Genomic DNA, 20702 nt, shown 5'->3' with positions numbered 1-20702 from the left:
TTAGCTTGGGTGGCTAAGCCAGTCTAACCTTTTCGCATTTTCCTGCCTGCTTTATATCCTGGATGTGCTGACAGGTGATTAGATGGTTCTCATCTAGATTAAGGGTGGGTGTGCCTTTCCCAGTCCACTGACTCAAATATTATTCTCCTTTGACAGCACCCTCACAGACACACCCAGAATCAATACTTTTCATCCTTCAATCCAATCAAGTTGACACTCAGTATTAACCATCACATCTTGTATCCGAAATTAAGAATTTAAAACAACAGTAAAAAAGGGTGGAGAAGGACATTACATAACAATAAAGGGTTCAATTCAACAAGAAGATATAACTATCCTAAATATATATGCACCCAATGTTGGAGCATTCAATTTTATAAATTACTTTATAATTAATAATTAATAAATAATTAATTTCTACTAGACCTAAGAAAAGACTTAGCCACACAATTATTATGGGGAAATTCAACACCTCACTGATAGCATTAGATCATTGAGACAGAAAACTAATGAAGAGATTTTGGGCTTAATTTCAACACTTGACAAAGTGGACCTAATATACATCTACAGAATACTTCACCCAACAAACACAATATATACACTCTTTTCATCTGTGTATGGAACATACTCTAAGATTGACCACATGCTTGGTCATAAAGCAAGTCTCAAAAATTTCACAGAAATTGAAATTATACCAAGTATTTTCTCTGACCACAGTGAAATAAAAATAAAACCAAGAGGAACTCTCAGGCCACACAAATGGTAAATACTTGAGGGGATAGATAACCTATTTTCTATGATGCAATTACTTCACATTGCACTCCTATAGCAAAATATCTCATGTAGTTCATTAATATATACATCTACTATGTACCCACAAAAATAAAAAATAAAATAAATAAACACAAATTTATGGAAGCTAAACTTGTTCCTGAATGACTTTTGGGTAAACAAGTCAATTAAGGCAGGAATAAAAAGTTTCAAAAGTCTTTTGAAACAAATGAAATACAGACACAATATACCAGACTTCTGGGATTAAGCAAAAGCAGTGTTAAGAGGAATGTTATTTGCAATAAATGTCTACATTAAGAAGGCAGAAAGATCTCACATTGACAACCCAACATTTCACCTAAAGGGACTAGAAAAGCTAGAACAAGCTAAAACCAAAGCTAGCAAAAATAAATGAAATAACTAAAATTAGAAGAGAACAACATGAAATTGGACCCACCAAAAACATACAAAGATTTAATAAAACTAAAAATTGGTTTTTTGAAAGTTAAACAAGATTTATAAAGTGCTAGCTAGATTAATAAAGAAAAAGAGAGAGAAGATTCAAATAAGCACAATTGGAAATGACAAAGATGACATTACGACTGATCCCACAGGAATACAAAAGATCCTCAGAGACTACTTTTAACAACTCTATGTACACTAAAAAAAACCAGATGAAATGGATAAATTTCTATTATATTAGTTTGTTCTCATGCTGCTAATAAAGACATACCTGAGACTGGATAATCTAAAAAGGAAAGAGGGTCAATTGACTCACAGTTTTACATGGCTGGGAGACCTCACAATCATGATGAAAGGCAAATGAGGAGCAAAGTCACGTCTAACATGGTGGCAGCAAAGAGAGTTTGTGTAGGGAAACTTCCATTTATAAAACCGTCAGATCTCATGAGACTTACTCACTATCATGAGAACAGCATGGAAAAGACCCACCCCCCATGATTCAATTACCTCCCATGGGTTCTCTTCCATGACACATGGGAATTATGGGAGCTGACATTCAAGATGAGATTTGGGTGGGGACAGAGTCAAACCATATCATACTGCACCTGGCCCCTCCCAAATCTCATGTCCTCACATTTCAAAACCAACAATGCCTTTCCAACAGTCCCACAAAGTCTTAACTTATTTCATCATTAACTCAAGAGTCCACAGTCCAAAGTCTTATCTTAGACAAGTCAATTTTCTTCCACCTATGAGCCCATAAAATCAAAAGCAAGTTAGTTACTTCCTAGATACAATGGGGGTACAGGCATTGGGTAAATATACCCATTCCAAATGGGATAAATTTGCCAAAATGAAGGGGCTGAAGGCCCCATGCAAGTCTGAAATCCAGTGGGGCAGTCAAATCTTAAAGCTCCAAAATGATCTCCTTTGACTCCGTGTCTCACATCCAGGTCATGCTGATGCAAGACGTGGGTTCCCATGGTCTTGGGCAGCTCTGCCCCTGTGGCTTTGCAGGGTACAACTCCCCTCCCTGCTGCTTTCATGGGTTGGCACTGTCTGTGGCTTTTCCAGGCACACAGTGAAAGCTGTTGGTGGATCTACCATTCTGGGGTCTAAACGATGCTGTCTCACTTCTCACAGCTCCACTAGACAGTGCCCCAGTGGGGACTCTGTGTGGGGGCTTGCACCCCGTATTTCTTTTCTGCACTGCCCTAGCAGAGGTTATCTATGAGTGCTCCACCCCTGCAGTAGACCTCTGCCTGGACATCCAGAAGTTTTTATACATCCTCTGAAATCTAAGCAGATGTTCCCAAACTTCAATTCTTGTCTTCTGTACACCCACAGGCCCAACACCACATGCAAGCCAACAATGCTTAAGGCTTGCACTCCATGAAGCAATGGCCTGAGCTCTACGTTAGCCTCTTTTAGCCATGGCTGGAACACGGGGCACCAAGTGTTGAGACTGCAGAAAGCAGCAAGGCCCTGGACCAGGCCCATGAAACCATTTTTTTTTTCTCACAGGCTTTCTGGCTCATGATGAAAGGGGCTGCTGTGAAGATCTCAGACAAGCCCTGGAGACATTTTTCCCATTGTCTTGGCGATTAACATTGGCTCTTCATTACTTATGGAAATTTCTGCAGCTGGCTTGAGTTTCTCCTCAGAAGATAGGTTTTTATTTTCTGTGAAATCACCAGCCTGAAAATATTTTAAACTTTTTTTTTTTTTTTGAGAAGGAGTCTCACTCTGTCACCCAGCCTGGAGTGCAGTGGTGCAATCTTGGCTCACTGCAAGCTCCACCTCCCAGGTTCACACCATTCTCCTGCCTCAGCCTCCCAAGTAGCTGGAACTACAGGCACCCGTCACCATGCCCAGCTAATTTTTTGTAATATTTTAAACCTTTATGCTCTGCTTCCCTTTTAAACATTAGTTCCAATTCCAAACCATGTATTTGTAAATATATAAAGCTAAATGCTTTCAACAGTACCCAAGTCACCTCTTGAATGCTTTGGTGCTTAGAGATTTCTTGTGCTAGATGCCCTAAATTATCTCTCTTAAGTTCAAAGCTCCACAAATCTTTAGGGCAGGGGCTAAATGCCTCCAGTCTCTTTGCTAAAACATAGCAAATGTCACCTTTGCTCCATTTCCAAACAAGTTCCTCATCTTCATCTGAGACCACATTAGCCTGGACTTCATTGTTCATACCACTTTCAGCATTTTGGTCAAAGCCATTCAAAAAGTATCTAGGAAGTTCCAAACTTTCCAACATCTTTCTTCTTCTGAGCCCTACAAACTGTTTCAACTTCTGCCTGTTACCCAGTTCCAAAGTTGTTTCCACATTTTTGGGTATTTTTACAGCAGTACTCCACTCTACCAGTACCAATTTATTGTATTAGTCTGTTCTAATGCTGCTGATAATGACATACCTGAGACTGTGTAATTTATAAAGAAAAGAGGTTAAGTGACTCACTATTCCACATGGCTGCACAGGCCTAACAATCACGGTGGAAGACAAATAAGAATCAAAGTCACGTCTTGTATGGCGGAAAAAAAACAAAAAACAAAAAACAAAAAAAAAACCTTGTATAGGAAAACTGCCCTTCATAAAATTATCAGATTTCATGAGACTTATTCACTATCATGAGAACAGCACAAGAAAGACCCACCCTCATGATTCAATTATCTTCCACTGGGTCCCTCCCATGACAAATGGGTATTATGGGAGCTACAATTCAAGATGAGATTTGGGTAGGGACACAACGAAACCACATCACTTAAAAACACACAGCCTTTCAAGATTGAACCAGAACAAAATTGAAACCCTGAATAGACCAATATTGAGTCACAACATTGGGTCAGTAATTTAAAAAAATCTACCAATCCTAAAAAAAACCCAAGAACCAGATAAATTTACAGCTAAATTCAACAAGATGTACAAAAAGCTGTTACTACTCCTTAAGAAAGTATTTCAACAAATCAAGGAGGAGAGATTCCTTCCTAACTCACTCTATCAAACCAGTATTATTCTGATATTGAAGTCTGCCAAAGATATAAACACAGAAAAAAAAAAAACTCCAGGCCAATATCCTGGATGCATAAACATGCAAAAATCCTCAAAAAATACTACCAAAAGAAATTCAGCAGAACATCAAGAAGGTAATTCACTATGATCAAGTGGGATTTATGCCTTGGATGCAAGGAAGTTTCACCATACACAAGTGTCACCACATAAACAGAATAAAAAGCAAAAACCATATGATCGCCTCAGTAGAAGCAAAGAAAGAATTCAGTAAAATTCAAAATCCCTTCATGATAAAAACCCTCAACAAACTTGGCATTGAAGCAACATACCTCAAAATAATAAGACCTATCTATGACAAACCCACAGCCAACGTCATGCTGAATGGGCAAAAGTTGGAAGCATTCTGCCTTAGAATTGGAACAATCAAAGATATCCACTCACATCACTCTTAGTCAACATAGTACTGGAAGTCCTAGCCAGATCAATCAGGCAAGAGAAAGAAGGAAAAGGCATCCAAATAAGAAACAATAAGTCAAATTATTTCTTTTCACTGACAATATGATCCTATACCTAGAAAACTAAAAAGATCATGTCAAAAGAGCCTTAGGCCTAATAAACAACTTCAGTAAAGTTTCAGAATACAAAAATAATAGACAAAAATGAGTAGCATTTCTCTATCCACGAATAAAATTCAAGCTGAGAAACAAATGGAGAATGCTCTGCCATTTAAAATAGCAAAAAAAAAAAAAATCTAGGAATACATTTAAATAGAGAGGTAAAAGATCTCTACAAGGAGAACTACAAAATACTGCTGCAAAAAATTGGAGATGACACAAACAAATAGTAAAACATTCCATCCTCATGGATTGGAAGAATCAAAATCGTCAAAATGTCAACACTGCCCAAAGCAATCACCAGATTAAACACTATCTTAATCGAATTACCAAGGTTGTTTTTTACAGAATTAGAAAAACTTCTCTAAAATTAATATGGAACAAGAAAAAAAATAGGCAAAGCAAGCGTAAGCAAACAGAACAAACCTGGATACATCGCAATACCTAACATAAAACTACACCATGTGGCCACAGCATGATAATAGTACAAAAATGGAACACAAACCAATGGAACATAATAGAGAGCCCAGGTATAAATCTCCACACCTACAACCAACTGATATTCAACAAGGCAACAAAAAATAATGAGGGAATGACTCCCTATTCAGTTAACTGTTTTGTGAAAACAGGCTTCCTATATGTAGAAGAATGAAACTGGACACTTCTCACCGTATACAAAAATTAACTAAAAATGGATTAAAGACTTAAATGGAAGACAGGCATGGTGGCTCATGCCTGTAATCTCAGCACTTTCGGAGGCCAAGGTGGGCAGATCACCTGAGGTCAGGAGTTCGAGACCAGCCTGGCCAACACAGAAAAACCCGGTCTCTATTAAAAACACAAAAATTAGCCAGCCATGATGGCATGTACCTGTAATCTCAGCTACTAGGGAGGTTGAAGCAGGAGAATCACTTGAACCTGGAGGTGGAGTTTGTAGTGAGCCGAGATAGCAGCCACTGTACTCCAACCTGGGTGATGGAGTAAGACTGCGTCTCAAAAAAATAAATAAATAATAACAAAATAACAACAACAAACACTTAAATGGAAAACCTCAAACTATAAAAATCCTAGAAGAAAACCAAATAAATACTCCTCTGAATATTGGGCTACACAAAAAATCAATGACTAAGTCTTCAAAAGCAATTACAACAAAAACAAAAATTGACAATTGCTACCTAATTAAACTAAAGAGTTTCTGCACTGCAAAAGAAACTATCAACAGCTTAAACAGACAACCTATAAAATGGAAGAATATATTTGCATACTATGCATTTGATAAAGGACTAATATCCAGATACTGAAACAAATCAACAAGAAAATACAAATAACCGCGCCGGGCATGGTGGCTCACGCTTGTAATCCCAGCACTTTGGGAGGCCGAGCTGGGCGGATCACGAGGTCAGGAGATCGAGACCACAGTGAAACCCCGTCTCTACTAAAAACACAAAAAATTAGCTGGGCATGGTGGCGGGCGCCTGTAGTCCCAGCTACTCGGAGAGGCTGAGGCAGGAAAATGGCGTGAACCTGGGAGGCGGAGCTTGCAGTGAGCTGAGACTGCGCCACTGCGCTCCAGCCTGGGCGATAGAGCAAGACTCCGTCTCAAAAAAAAAAGAAAATACAAATAACCTTATTAAAAAGTGGGCAAAGGGTATGAACAGAGACTTCTCAAAAGAAGACACACAAGCAGTGAATGAACATGAAAAAATTCTTCAACATTACTAATCATCAGAGAAACGCCAAGTAAAACCTCAATGAGATACCATTTTACACCAGTTAGAATGATATAGATGCAGCTGGAGGCCATTATTCTAAGTGAATTAATGCAGAAGCAGAAAACCAAACACCCCACATTCTCACTTATAGGTCAGAGCTAAACTTTGGGTACATGTGGACATAAAGATGGCAACAATAGACACTGGGGACCCCAAATCAGAAGTAAGGGAGTAGAGAAAGAGTGGAAAAATTACTAATTGGGTACTATGGTGGGAAAATTTGGGGGCCCCAAAATTACTAAGCTAAAAAGAAAAGTCAAGCTGGGAACTGCTCAGGGCAAAATCTGCCTCCCATTTTGTTCAGTCACCCCTCTGCTCACTGAGATAGATGTATATTCTGAATGCCTCCTTTGGAAAGGATTATCAGAAACTCAAAATAATACAACCATTTTTCTATTACCTACCAGTGACCTGAAAGCCCCCTCCCTGCTTTGAGTTGTCCCTGCCTTTCTGGATGGAACCAATGTACTTCTTACATATATTCATTGATGTCTCATGTCTCTCTAAAATGTATAAAACTAAGCTGTGCCTTTACCAGCTTGGACACATGTCATCAGGACTTTCTGGCTGTGTCACAAGCAAGTGTCCTAAACTTTGGCAAAATAAACTTTCTAAATTAACTGAGACCTGTCTCAATTTTGGAGGGGGTTCACATGTGGTAACCACTGAGGGATTCTGAGTGGAGATACTCCTGACCTTTGACAAATCCTATCAGTGCTTGGTACCTGCGTGGGCTAACTTTAAGATTCAAACCAATAGGACAATTTGCTGACATCTGAGAGCACCCTCTTCAGAGAATCCCTGATCTCCCAAAATTTGGTTCAGATCAAAAGTTTATTTTGCTGTCCAACTTCTCTCTTTTTGGAGTTTTACTTGCTTCCAGCACAAAGAAGACAATTTTTTTCTGCTTCTGTGATAATGGAAGACAAGTAACTCCTTTATGAAGTTTGAGCTCACTTCCAACAGTGATGGTAGAGAGCAGTCTTCAGCCTGAGACCCATTCCTAGGCAAGTAACTGAAGTGGGGTTTGTTTTGGCTAAAGTTACCATTAACAACCAGCTGGTCTTAATTTCTCCTTACCATTAGAGTCCTCAGTTATCACATTGTCAGGGTTTTTTGTTGTTGTTTGTTCCAGTCTTTCTCCCACTGGATTAGACAAACTACCTGACTTGGTCAAATCTGAGTTAGAACTCCAAATTATGGGTAACAAGGCCTCCCTAATTCAGCTAAAATTCCTCACAGCTGTAAAAGGAAACAGAAAAGGAGAAAACAAAAGACCGTGTGTTTGGTTTCTGTGTTTGCTTCCTGTCTTAAAAAAAATTGTTCTTTCATTTACTCTTCTTCCACCCTATACCTCCTTCCCCCCTTTTGCCATGTGCAGTACCAAAAAATCTAGAGAAGACTTCTAATGACTTGAACCTCTTTTAAAGAATTCAGAACAAAGACACCCCAACCCCCTTTTGGAGTGTTCTGTTTTTATTTGTGGAGTTTCAAGAGTAATGGGCAGATGCTTTTTAGGTCTAAAGCTCTATTTTTCTGTATTTTATGACCTGACCTTTTTGGCTTTGGGATACCAGAGGTGACTTTGCACTGTGAGAGGATTTGATCTTGGCATGCATAATGGCAGAAGAGATCTACAAAGTTATGATGGCTGAGCACAAAGATAAAAACTGCTGTTTAGATCCAACAAGTTCCTTTTGCAAGTGAGCGAATTTGTATTTCGCTCATGGCTAAAAATTCTGAAGTAAAAGCTATAGAATTTATATGTGTGTGTGCGTGTATTTAAAAGGGCTTTATAATTTTTATAATTTTATGTTTCATTGGCAATTAAATCCTTTAATTTCCCTTTAGAGCACCAAACTTTTTCTCTCCACACCTTATAATGTAAATTTTTCTATTTCACCTGAGTTGTTTCCTTTAATATGCAAATTTCAGGTTATGTAGCTCACAACTGCTGAAGGTTGTGAAACAGGGTATCAAGAATCTGAAAGTCTAAGATAGAACTAATGAATCTATAAGATGTATTTCCGTCAGCATGCCTAATACGTCTATGCATTTATGTGTTGCAAAAGAGAAAAGACTAGTCAAATGCTTTTTCAAGTTCATGTAACAAGTTAATTCTTCAATAAATAAGCTAGCTCTAAAATTATTGGTAAAATAATATTAGAAATGTCTTAAGAATTGCCAACATACATTTTTTGCATTTATTAATCAAGCAATATTATACTTATCCCTGCTAAATACTATAAGGTGTCAAAATTTGACATGGGGTTACAAAACTATAAACCCAGTCGAAAACAGAATAATCTTTGATTGTGTAATTTTTAATAAATAAGACATTGATATTGGCTTAATGAAAATAGCTGCATCTTGAAATTAGTGAGATTACCATAACTTTTAATCCTGTGGCTTTAGGCAGTCTAGTCTACAGGCAGTAAGGAGGCTTGTTTTGGGAAAGAATTGTTCTTATTTTTGTTTCAAAGCTAAACTATAAACTAAGTTCCTCCCAAAGTTAGTTGGAGAAACTGGTTATTTTACCAAGGCCATGACTGGAATGGTGTGCTTTTCTTTAAGAAATCAAACTTGACTTACGGAGTCAATAAAAGCCCCTTGGGAAACTGGCCTTATACGTTTGACCACACAGCCCAGGTAGAGGGTTCCTGACCTGTGGTAGGTAAAGAATGTCAGTTTTTGACAGGTCCAGGAACCCCAAGTTTATCTTGGAACCTCAGTTGGAGAGGATCACCCAACTGATGAATATTTGATGGCATAAATGGCTTCACCCAACTATACATATCTGATGGCTGGGCTTGGCTTTAAAAAAGTCTTATCTGAGATTCCTTCTATGGAACAAAGTTCTGTTGAAGCCAATTTAAAACCTATGTAAAAAATAATTATTCTTGCTGCACTGTATACAAATAATTAGGCCAAATATAATAAAGGAAACCAGTCGTACCATAATTTGTCTTTAGTATAAAAGGAAAACTGGAGGGAGAAAAATTATGTTTCAAAACTATGGTGCATCTTTTTTTAGATTCTAGTATTGTCTAATTTTTTTTTCAATTTTCATTATTCTCTATAGTTTGGACCAAATTCTATTTTCCTTGGCTACAAGTCTTCTTCAAAATAGTGTTTACAATTTTTTTCTTTTTTTTCCCATTTTTCCTAACTTTGATCACTAAAATCTAAGCTGTACTTTCTAAAATCCCTGCAAACTGAAGCCAGACAACTTACACATCAGAAGAAAATAACAGTAACCTATTTATTTACATAAACCACTTTCATACTGGCCTACTGATGTATGGAATTCAGGGTAATGTGGACTATATCGATTTTTCCAGGATTGTTTTATGTTTGTTCTTGTTTTTCTTCCATTTTTTCCCCTATTTTCTCTTCATAAGTCATGAGACTTCACAACCTGCTAAAAATGAGCTTTTGGGGCCTACTTGTCCTGGAATAAATCATCTTAGCTATGAGATATCAGATGAAACCTGAGACAAGTGTCATTTTCTTCTAAAATGCTTTCTCCAAAAGTTTTTAACAAAGAAAAGCAGAGAAATGTGAAAGGAAGATCTTGAGGCCCCCAAATTACTAAGCTAAAAGGAAAAGTCAAGCTGGGAACTGCTCAGGGCAAAACCTGCTTCCCATTCTATTCAGTCATCCCTCTACTCACTGAGACAGATGCATATACTGATTGCCTCATTTGGAAAGGCTTATCAGAAACTCAAAAGAATGCAGCCTTTTTTCTCTCACCTACCTGTGACCTGGAAGCCCCTGCCTGAATTGTCCCTGCCTTTCTGGACAGAACCAATGTACTTCTTACATATGTTGATTGATATCTCATGTCTCCCTAAAATGTATAAAAACAAGCTGTGCCCTGACCACCTCGGTCACATGTCATCAGGACTTCCTGAGGCTGTGTCATGGGCATGAGTCCTTAAGCTTGGAAGAATAAACTTTCTAAATTAACTGAGACCTGTCTCAATTTGGGGGAACGGGTTACAGTACTATGGCCACTATTTGGGTGATGGGATTAATAGAAGTCTAAACCTCAGCATGACACAATATACCTATTTAACAAATCTGATGGTGAGTGGCACTGAGAATGATTATGAAAGTTCTCTTACAGATGACATTTGAGTTACAATTTATAAGATAAATACAGCGTTGTGCTGGTGAACATTTAACAATTTACTTCTTGGGGATGAGGGAAGGAAGATGACAAACAAATGATACAACTTGTACTTTTTGCCAATTTGTGTTGTTTAGATACTCCCACCATGACTGATTTCAAGCTACCACTGTGAAGTCACTGAGAAGAGATACACATCATTAGCTCTTGACAACCAGTGCAAGATAACTGGATCGCTCCTGGATGAATAAGATTTTCCTAGTCAACTAGGGGATAAGGGCATTCCAGAACAAGGGGATGTAAAAAATATCAAGAGTTGGAATACACAGTATGGAGAAGCAATGGTAAGTAAAAAGTATGCAGAGTTAGTCTAGCAATTGATCTATGAGTTGCTAAAGAGTTTGGAATTTGTCTTCTGGAAGTAGTGGAGTGTTAATAAAGAATATCAAAAAGGTCAGAGAGAGGCTCAGATATTTCTTACAAAGATTAACAATAAAGAAAGAAGATTAAAAAGAAAAAATCTAATAGCTGGTAAATGAATTAAGATGCTATGTAATAGTGAGGTAGGAGACTGGCAGGTCTTATTTTCTGGTCACAACTCTGCTGACCAATGCAGGATGTGGTCCAGACAGAATAAAGTGAAGAAACCAGCAGGATCCAGCAGATAGCCATGAAAGGAATCCCTAGCTGCCCTCATTGCTCATTGGCATAAGACAATCCTACTAACACCATGACAGTTTACTAATGTCATGGTACTGACGTGGAAGTTACTACTCCCATATATGGCAACAATCTAGAAGTTACCACCCCTTTCCTAGAAAGTTTTAAATAGCTTGCATTTGCCCACTCATTAATTTCCATGGAATTGAAAGTGGTTTTAGTGAGTATAGTACAGTTGCCAACTCTCGTTGCACTACTCACATGTTAGTCCTGGTCCACAAGGAGCAGTACTGTTCAGTAAAAGATTGCTGATCAACACCATTGACTTGCTTTTGAATTCTTTCCTGGGCAAAGCCAAGGGCCATCCTTGGCTAAGACTCAATTTTGGGGATCACCTGTCCTGCAACAATAGTATTGGGAAAAAATGTGGAAGGCCATATCTAAGGGAGTAGTAGTGAGAATAAAGAAGAGGCAATCAATTTGAGAAATATTTAGAAGGTAGATTTAATAGGGTTTTATGACCCCCTGGATATGACAATAAGGGAGAGCAAGGATTTGAGGATGTCCCTCTCATTTATGAGTGGATGATTACTTGTAATACTTTAATAGTGTTGTATTTATTTGATTTAGCTTTATCTGATATGACCCAGGTTTTTTTGACTTTTAATGATTTTACTGTATAATGATACACTTACAAATCATTTAAAACCTAAATATGTAGGCAGTAATTGCTTCCTATATAATGAATTAATAGAAGATAATATGACCCAGCAGTTAGAGAAAATAAATAGGCTAAAACAATATTGTACAGGATTACATTCTACATACACACCATTTGAAATTATAAAATTAGAAGAGATCTTTTTTAACAATTCTTCTGATAAGAAGTCTCTCAAACTTGTTATAGATAAATATAATTTCTTTTTAAAGAGAGCAAAAAAGGAGTCAGTAAACAACATATAAAAAATCAATCAATAAACTCATAGTAAATAGCCTTAAACTGCTGATCTCTGACATACACTTCTGTAGCTTAAGAAAATAATAATATTAAAAACTTACTTGTCAGTAAAATTTCCAATTAGTGTGATAGTAATTTTTCAATCTCAAATTCTTAAGACACTAGATTTTGAATATTTTATTAGTGTTATTTAGAAAAGTTCTTAGTTATATAAATTCACAACTTATTGGCACATCTAAAACATACAGCAATACTAAACATTTAAGTTTAACCAACATAAAGCCTGAATATTTAAAATAAAACAAATAGAAAATCATTTCTGAATTTTTATTTAATTCTACAATAATTTGAAGATGCTAATGAAAATTTAAAAATTACTAAATTGTGGTTTATTTTTTAATTTTGTTGAGTATAAAAAGAAAAATATTTTATTACTAATAAATTATGAACTACAATCTGATAGACTCCAACTAGCAAACTTAAAAAGTTGGGATTTATCTGCATTTTGCACAGGGAAAACTATGACTCAAAAAAATTAACTGTCTTACCCAAGGATAGCAATTTACAGTAGAATGAAAATAGCCAACTTTTTAATTTTATTTATTTATTTATTTATTTATTTTATTTTATTTTTTTTTTGAGATGGAGTTTCGCTCCTGTTGCCCAGGCTGGAGTGCAATGGCGTGATCTTGGCTCATCAGAACCTCTGCCTCGCGGCTTCGAGGGATACTCCTGCCTCAGCCTTTCGACTAGCTGGGATTACTGGCATGTGCCACCACGCCCTGCTAATTTTTTTGTGTTTTTAGTAGAGACGGGATTTCTCCATGTTGGACAGGCTGGTCTCGAGATCTCAACCTCAGGTGATCCTCCTGCCTCGGCCTCTCAAAATGCTGGGAATACAGGCGTGAGCCACCGTGCCCGGCCATTTCCAACTTTTATTTTAAGTTCACAGGTAAATGTGCAGGATGTGCAGGTTTGTTACATAGGTAAACGTGTGCCATGGTGTTACCCTCACAGATTATCCCATCGCCTAGGTATTAGGCTCAGTATCCACTAGCTATTATTCCCAGTCCTATCTCTCCTCCCACTCCCCGACCGTCTGATAGGCCCCAATGTGTTTTATTCCCCCGGACGTGTCCATTTTTTTCCTCATCAATTAGCCACCACTTATAAGTGAGAACGTGTGGTATTTGATTTTCTGTTCCTGTGTTAGTTTGCTAAGAAGAATGACTTCCAGCCCCATCTATGTTCCTGCAAAGGAAATGATCTCCTTTCTTTTTGTAGCCGCACAGTATTTCATGGGGGTATATGGACCACATTTTGATATGACTCAGTTTAGTCTAATTTTATTCAGATTAATATATCTAAATTGATCTTCCCCCATGTAAATCAGTAATTAGAAAGTGGTTAGTTTGTTATTTTGTAGTTCATCTTTCAACCAGAAGAGATTTTTCTATATTAGTTGCTTGCCTGAGGAATGCTAATATTTATGGGCAGTGCAGAAGAGCCCAAAAAGGAGGATTCAGAGAGGTAGAAGGAGAACCATGAAAGAGCAAAGTTGTGAAAATTAACTGGTGAAGAGAAAGTTTCAAGGAGCTGTGAGTAGTTATGCAGGCAAAATGCTGTATTGATTCAAGAAAATCAAAGAGTAAAAAGTGCTTGGTTTTAATTCAGAATCCAGGAATCACAGGTAACTCAAGAAAGAACAGTTTCTGTTGAGTGAGAAAGGCAGAAGACACACTGTGCTAACTTTTGGAAAGAATAGATAAAGAAGTGGAGACAGATGAGATTTTTATTTTCAAATCATTTCAATTTTCATTTTAGATTCAAGAGGTACATGTCCATGTTTGTTACCTGAGTGCATGATGTTGAGGTTTGCGGTATGATTGACCCCATCATGCAGGTACTGAGCATAGTACCCAACAGTTTTTCAGCCCTCACCCCCCACCCCATCTAGTCGTCCCCGGTGTCTTTTTTGTCATCTTTTATGTCCATTAGTACTCATTGTTTAGTTCACAAATATAAGTGAGAACATGCAGTATTTGTTGTTCTGTTCCTGTGTTAATTCACTTAGGAAAATGGCTTCCAACTTTTTTATGATGCCCCCAAAATACACGATTCAGTGCTTTTATGGCTGCATAATACTCCATGTTGTATGTGTAACACATTTTCTTTATTCAATCCACCGTTGATGGGCATCTTTGGTTGATTCCATGTCTTTGCTATTGTGAATAGTGCTGTGATGAACATATGAGTACATATCTGCTTTTAACAGAACAATTTTTTTTGGATAGTTGCCCAGTTATGGGATTGCTGAGTCAAATGGTAGCTTTGTTTTAAGTTATTTGGGACATCTCTAAAGTGCTTTCCATAGTTGCTAAACTAATTTACATTTCCACCAACAGTGTATAAGCATCCCCTTTTCTCCACAGCTTCACAAGCATCTATCATTTTTTGATTTTTTTAAAAAATAGCCATTCTGACTGGAGTGAGATGGTATCTTATTGTGGGTTTGTTTTTTTTTTTTTTTTTTTTTTTTTTTTTTTTTTTTTGAGACGGAATTTCGCTTTTTTTGCCCAGGCTGGAATGCAATGGTGCGATCTTGGCTCATTGCAACCTCCGCCTCCTGGGTTCAAGCGATTCTCCTGCCTCAGCCTCCCATGTAGCTGGGATTACAGGTGCTTGCCACCATGCCTAGCTAATTTTTTGTATTTTTAGTAGAGACAGTGTTTAACCAAGTTGGCCAGGATGGTCTCGATCTCTTGACCTCGTGATCCACCTGCCTCAACCTCCCAAAGTGCTGGGATTACAGGCATGAGCCACTGCGCCTGGCCTTATTGTGGGATTTTTTAAGCTTTTATTTTAGGTTCAGGTGTACATTTACAGGTTTGTTATATAGATAAACTTGTGTCAAAGTGGTTTGTTGTACAGATAATTTTATCACCCTGGTTTTTAACTTCATACCCAATAGCTTTTTTTGTGTGTGTGTGCTCCTCTCCCTCCTCCCACCCTCTACCTTCTTGGAGGCCCCAGTGTCCATTGTTCCCCCCTATGTATCCATGTATTCCCCTTATTTTGCTCCCACTAATAAGTGAAAACATTCAGTGTTTGATTTTCTGTTCCTGCATTGGTTTGCTTAGGATGATAACCTCCAGCTCATGTTGCCACAAAGGATATGGTTTCATTTTTTCATGGCTGCATAGTATTCCTCAGTATATATGGACCACATTTTCTTTATGCAGTCTACCATGACAGGCATTTAGGCTGATTCCATGTCTTGGCTATTGTGAATAGTGCTGCAATGAACATACACCTGCATATGCCTTTATGATGGAACAATTCATATTCTGTTGGATATAGACCCAGTAATAGGACCGTTGGGTCAATTGGTAGTTCTGTTTTTAGCTCTTTGAGGAATCACCACAATGCTTTCCAAAATAGTTGAACTAATTTACACTCCCACCAACAGTGTATAAGCATTCCCTTTTCTCCACAACCTTGCTAGCATCTGTTATATATTTTTTCACCTTGTATAATAATCATTCTGGCTGGTATGAAATAGTGTCTTATTGTCGCTCTGATTTGCTTTCCTCTAATAATCAGTGATAATCGAGGTTTTTTTGTGTGTATGTGTGCTTATTGGCTGCATGTATGTCTTCTTTCAAACAGTGTCTTTTCATGTCCTTTGGCCACTTTTTTTTTTTTTTTGAGACAGAGTTTCACTCTTGTTGTCCAGGCTGGAGTGCAATGGTGTGATCTTGGCTCACCACAACCTCCACCTCCCGGGTTCAAGTGATTCTTCTGCCTCAGCCTCCCAAGTAGCTGGGATTACAGGAATTCACTACCACGCCTGGCTAATTTTGTATTTTTAGTAGAGATGGGGTTTCTCCATGTTGGTCAGGCTGATCTCGAACTCCTGACCTCAGGTGATCCACCCACCTCAGCCTCCCAAAGTGCTGGGATTACAGGCGTGAGTCACCACGCCTGACCTACTTTTTAATGGAATTGTTTGTTTCTGTCTTGTACATTTGTTTAAGCTCCTTATAGATGATGGATGTTAGACTTTAGTCAGATGTATATTTTGCAGCTATTTTCTCCCATTCTGTAGGTTGGCTGTTTACTCGCTTGATACTTTTTTTCTGCTGTGCAGAAGCTCTTTAGTTTACTGAAATCTCATTTGTCAATTTTTGCTTTTACTGCAGTTTCTTTTGGCTTCTTCATCAGAAAATCTTTTAAACTTCCTATGACCAGAATGGTATTGCCTAGGTTGTCTTTTCAGAGTTTTTATAGTTTGAAGTCTTATATTTAAATTTTTTATTTATCTTGAGTTAATTTTTGTATATGGTGTAAGGAAGGGGTTCAGTTTCAATCTTCTGCTTATAGCTAGCCAGTTATCCCAGCAAAATTTATTGTGTGGGGAATCCTTTCCTCATTGCTTCCTTATGTCAGCATTGTTGAAGATCAGATGACTGTAGGTGTGCAGCCTTATTTCTAGGCTCCCTGTTCTGTTCTGTATGTCTAAGTGTCTGTATTTGTACCAGTATCCTGCTGTTTTGGTTACTGTAGCCCTGTAGTATAGTTTGAAGTTGAGTAGCATGATGCCTCTTAACTGTTCTTTTTTCTTAGGACGGCCTTGTCTATTTAGGCTCTTTTTTGGTTCTATATAAATTTTAAAATAGTTGTTTTCTTTTTTTGTGGAGGAAGTCATTGGTAAATTAATAGGAATAGCATTAAATCTGTAAATTGCTTTGGGCAGTATAAAAATTTTAATGATATTGATATTTCCCATCCATGAGCATGGGTTGTTTTTCCATCTGTTTGTGTCATCTCTGATTTATTTGAGTTTTGTAATTCTTATTGTGGAGATTTTTCACCTCCCTGGTTACCTATATTCCTAGGTATTTTATTCTTTTTGTGGCAATTGCAAATGTGATTGTATCCTGATTTGGCTCTCGGCTTGGCTATTGTTGGTGTGTAGGAATCCTAGTGGTTTTTTATGTTAATTTTGTATCCTGAAACTGTGCTGAAGTTGTTCATCAGCTTAAGGGGCTTTTTGGCTGAGACTATGGGGTTTTTCTAGGTATAGAATCATGTTGTCTGCTAACAGGGATAGTTTAAGTTCCTCTCTTCCTATTTGGATGCCCTTTATTTCTTTCTCTTGTCTGAATGCTCTGGCCAGGAGTTCCAATAATATGTTGAATAGGAGTGGTGAGAATTGCCTTTTGCCAATTTTCGGGGGAATGGTTCCAAGCTTTTGCTCCTTCAGTGTGCTGTTAGCTGTGGGTTTGTCATGTAAAGTTATTATTTTTAGGTATGCTTCTTCAATACTTAGTTTATTGAGAGTTTTTAACGCGAAGGGATGTTTAATTTTGTTGAAACCCTTTTCTTCATCTGTTGAGATGATTGTGTGGATTCTTTTTTGAACTACATTAATTAATTTGTATTTGTTGAACCAACTTTGCATCCAGGGATAAACCCTGCTTGATCATGGTGGACTAGCTTTTTGATGTGCTGCTGGGTTTGGTTTGCCAGTATTTTGTTGGGAAGTTTTGCATCAATGGTAATCAAGGATATGGGTCTAAAGTTTTCGTTTATGGATGTGTCTCTGCCGTGTTTTGATATTACAATGATGCTGGCCTCACAGAATGAGTGAGTTGGGAAGGAACTGCTCCTCCTTAATTTTTTGGAATCGTTGTAATGGTACTATCTCTTCTTTGTACATCTGGTAGAATTCAGCTATGAATCTGAGTGGTCTGGAACTTATTTTGGTTGGTAGGCTATTTATTATTTATCCAATTTTGGAGGTCGTTTTGATCTGTTCAGTGATTAAATTTCTTCCTGGTTTAATCTTGGGAGGGTGTATCTGTCCAGGATTTTATGCATTTGATTTGCATTTATCTGATGATGAATGATGTTGAGCATTTTTTATATGCTTGTTGGCCACTTTTATGTCTTCCTTTGAGAAGTATCTGTTCTAATATTAATAATTCTACAGTGGCCTGATAGTAAATTTAAGGGGGTCTTGGAACTTTGGTAAACTCACTCTCAGTATTTCAATTGTGTGATAGTTTCGTAATTCCTTCATGGCTTTCTTTTGTTCCTATCAATTGATGTAAAATGTCTACAGTAGGCATTGGAAAAAATATTTACTTAGAGTAAGTTACAACACCTTCCACCCCACCAATACAACACACACATACACAAACACACACACACAGAGATATATAGATAGATAGATAGAGAGAGAGAGGACATCATTGGGGAAAGTGAAGAATAAGAATTTTTGCTTATATGATACATATAAATTGTTGTTTGCTTTGGCCTCAAGCACTAAGGAGTTTGGTTATAGTCAACTTGCATTAGGGAAGAATGAGGCAAGACAAAGATAAAATCAGAGACTCCTAGGGACTAAAGGCAGACGTTGTTTGTTACAAGGATCTAAATTTTCTGTCTAAAATGTTTCATGCTCTGCTCCTATCTTCTCATGGCTGGTCTAAGAGGTAGTATTGAAAGTGTGAGATATGGAAAGAAAATTATAAGAATTTATTGCAGCATGTATAACCTATAAGAATGCCTCTCTATGAGTCAGATCTGCCTTAGTACATTATGTAACTCCCATGGCATAGGTCTATGCTGTATGTCAAATAAGACAGAAAATTCTACTTGCCAAACAATCACTGTTTTATTATGCATTGCTTGAGGCCTCTAGGAGCCATGTGAAGAAGAGAGAATGGATCCTGACAGTGGTCAACATCTAGTGGAGGTCAGTGGGCAGATAGTAACGCACCAGTATTAGAGAATGGGCTGAGAAGCTTGGCTTTATAAATCTGTGGTGTCAGTGAGTGGCCTTAATGTGTCTTGAACACCCATAGATGGTACCTGCAGAATGCTTCCCTTCACTCTGGTCTGTTTTAGAATTTCCCCATTGAAGAGTAATTTTAATTGCTGAAGAAAGGGTCCTGTCAGGTTTCCCAGGATGGATAGGGAGAATCTGAAGGATTTTGACTCTAAACTCCAAATGCTCACAACCAAAAAGGTGTTGATGAGTCAGAGCAGCCTTGAAGTGTCTGTTCATGTGTGTGCCTGTGCTTGTGTAGGTGTGTTTTTGTTGGGGAAATGTTGTGTTCATTTTTTCCATATAAGAATAAGCAAAAATTCTTATTCTTCACTTGCCCCAATTATGGTGTATTGTCTTTTAAGATCAGTGTGGAGAGGGGTCCCATTACTAACAAAACAAGTGGACCGGAATAGGTTGTGAAACAATTACACCAACTGTATTATCACCTGTAATAAGTTAACAGGGCAATCTTTTACCCTGGGGAATAAAAGAAAACAGACTCTGTGTACAAGTGCATTAATTAAAGAGACAGGGGTTTGGGGGTTCTGGGAACCTCAGTTTGGCTGAAAGACTGGCAAGCTGATTGACACAGGCGTGGAGATACACCAAAGTGAGTACTGTTTTTGGATCTGGATTTTGAAGAACTGCTGGGATCACTAAAGAGTAGAAACAATGCCCTGGGCCTGGGCCTTGTGAATCTGGCTGGTCCCAGGCTTTAGACTGAGTCTATAAATATATATCAAACTTGTTTCCTTTACAAATTGTAGAGGAACCTTGAAAAATCTTCCAGGAGGTGGGAGAGGGAGAGATAGTATAAACTTCCATTTGAATTTGGCTAAAAGGTAAAGATGTATTCTATCTTTGGGCATTTAAAAGGGTTTATTTGCAGAATTAATCCCTCCCTTATACAAATATCTTTAAATTGGACAAAGCTGTTCTAATTTGTAAACCTCCAGAAATACATATGTTTATTTCAAAGGTGAAATTAATTCTAAAATTTTCTTTAATCGATACCCATCTTCTTAATATTTCAAGATTATGAAGTGTGCGATTTGAATATTGTGGAGTATGTCTCTATCAGGCTGAAAGGCTATTACTACATTTTTTTATGTTATACATATGAATGTGAAAGATATAGGCTTGAATGGGAAATATTCAGTCCCATGTAGATTTGCCTTAAATTATTTCTAAAGAAACATTGTTACTTTTAAAGTTTATTTTGTGTTTAAATGGGCTATTTTTCTTTCGCTCAAAAGCAAAAAATGTCTTCCCTCTCACCAGTTCTCAGAGAGAGGGTCACACCCACTGACTTATTACTAACTGATGAAAGGGATGTGGAATTGAAACTGCTGCCAGGGAATCTGCAGAAGGGCTAAGTGACTTTTAAGCTCAGAAAGGCTAAATGGCCTTTAAGCGCCTGCTGATCTGTACTTTCTAGAGAATAATTGCTTCAAAATCTATTTCATGAGACTG

At 37.6% G+C, this 20702-nt stretch overlaps 1 long non-coding RNA gene across 1 annotated transcript in view; it reads left to right on the top strand.

Annotated features, from left to right (window-relative positions):
• Nucleotides 1–20702, top strand: part of LOC134735993 (uncharacterized) — a 606060-nt gene that overhangs the window by 243125 nt on the left and 342233 nt on the right. The gene's annotated exons all lie outside the window — the stretch shown is intronic.

The sequence above is a fragment of the Symphalangus syndactylus genome, chromosome X (genome assembly GCF_028878055.3).
Source record: "Symphalangus syndactylus isolate Jambi chromosome X, NHGRI_mSymSyn1-v2.1_pri, whole genome shotgun sequence".
NCBI lineage: Eukaryota > Metazoa > Chordata > Mammalia > Primates > Hylobatidae > Symphalangus > Symphalangus syndactylus.
The sequence above is the reverse complement of the archived record's forward strand: the minus strand, read 5'-3'. Positions and strand labels throughout refer to the sequence as shown.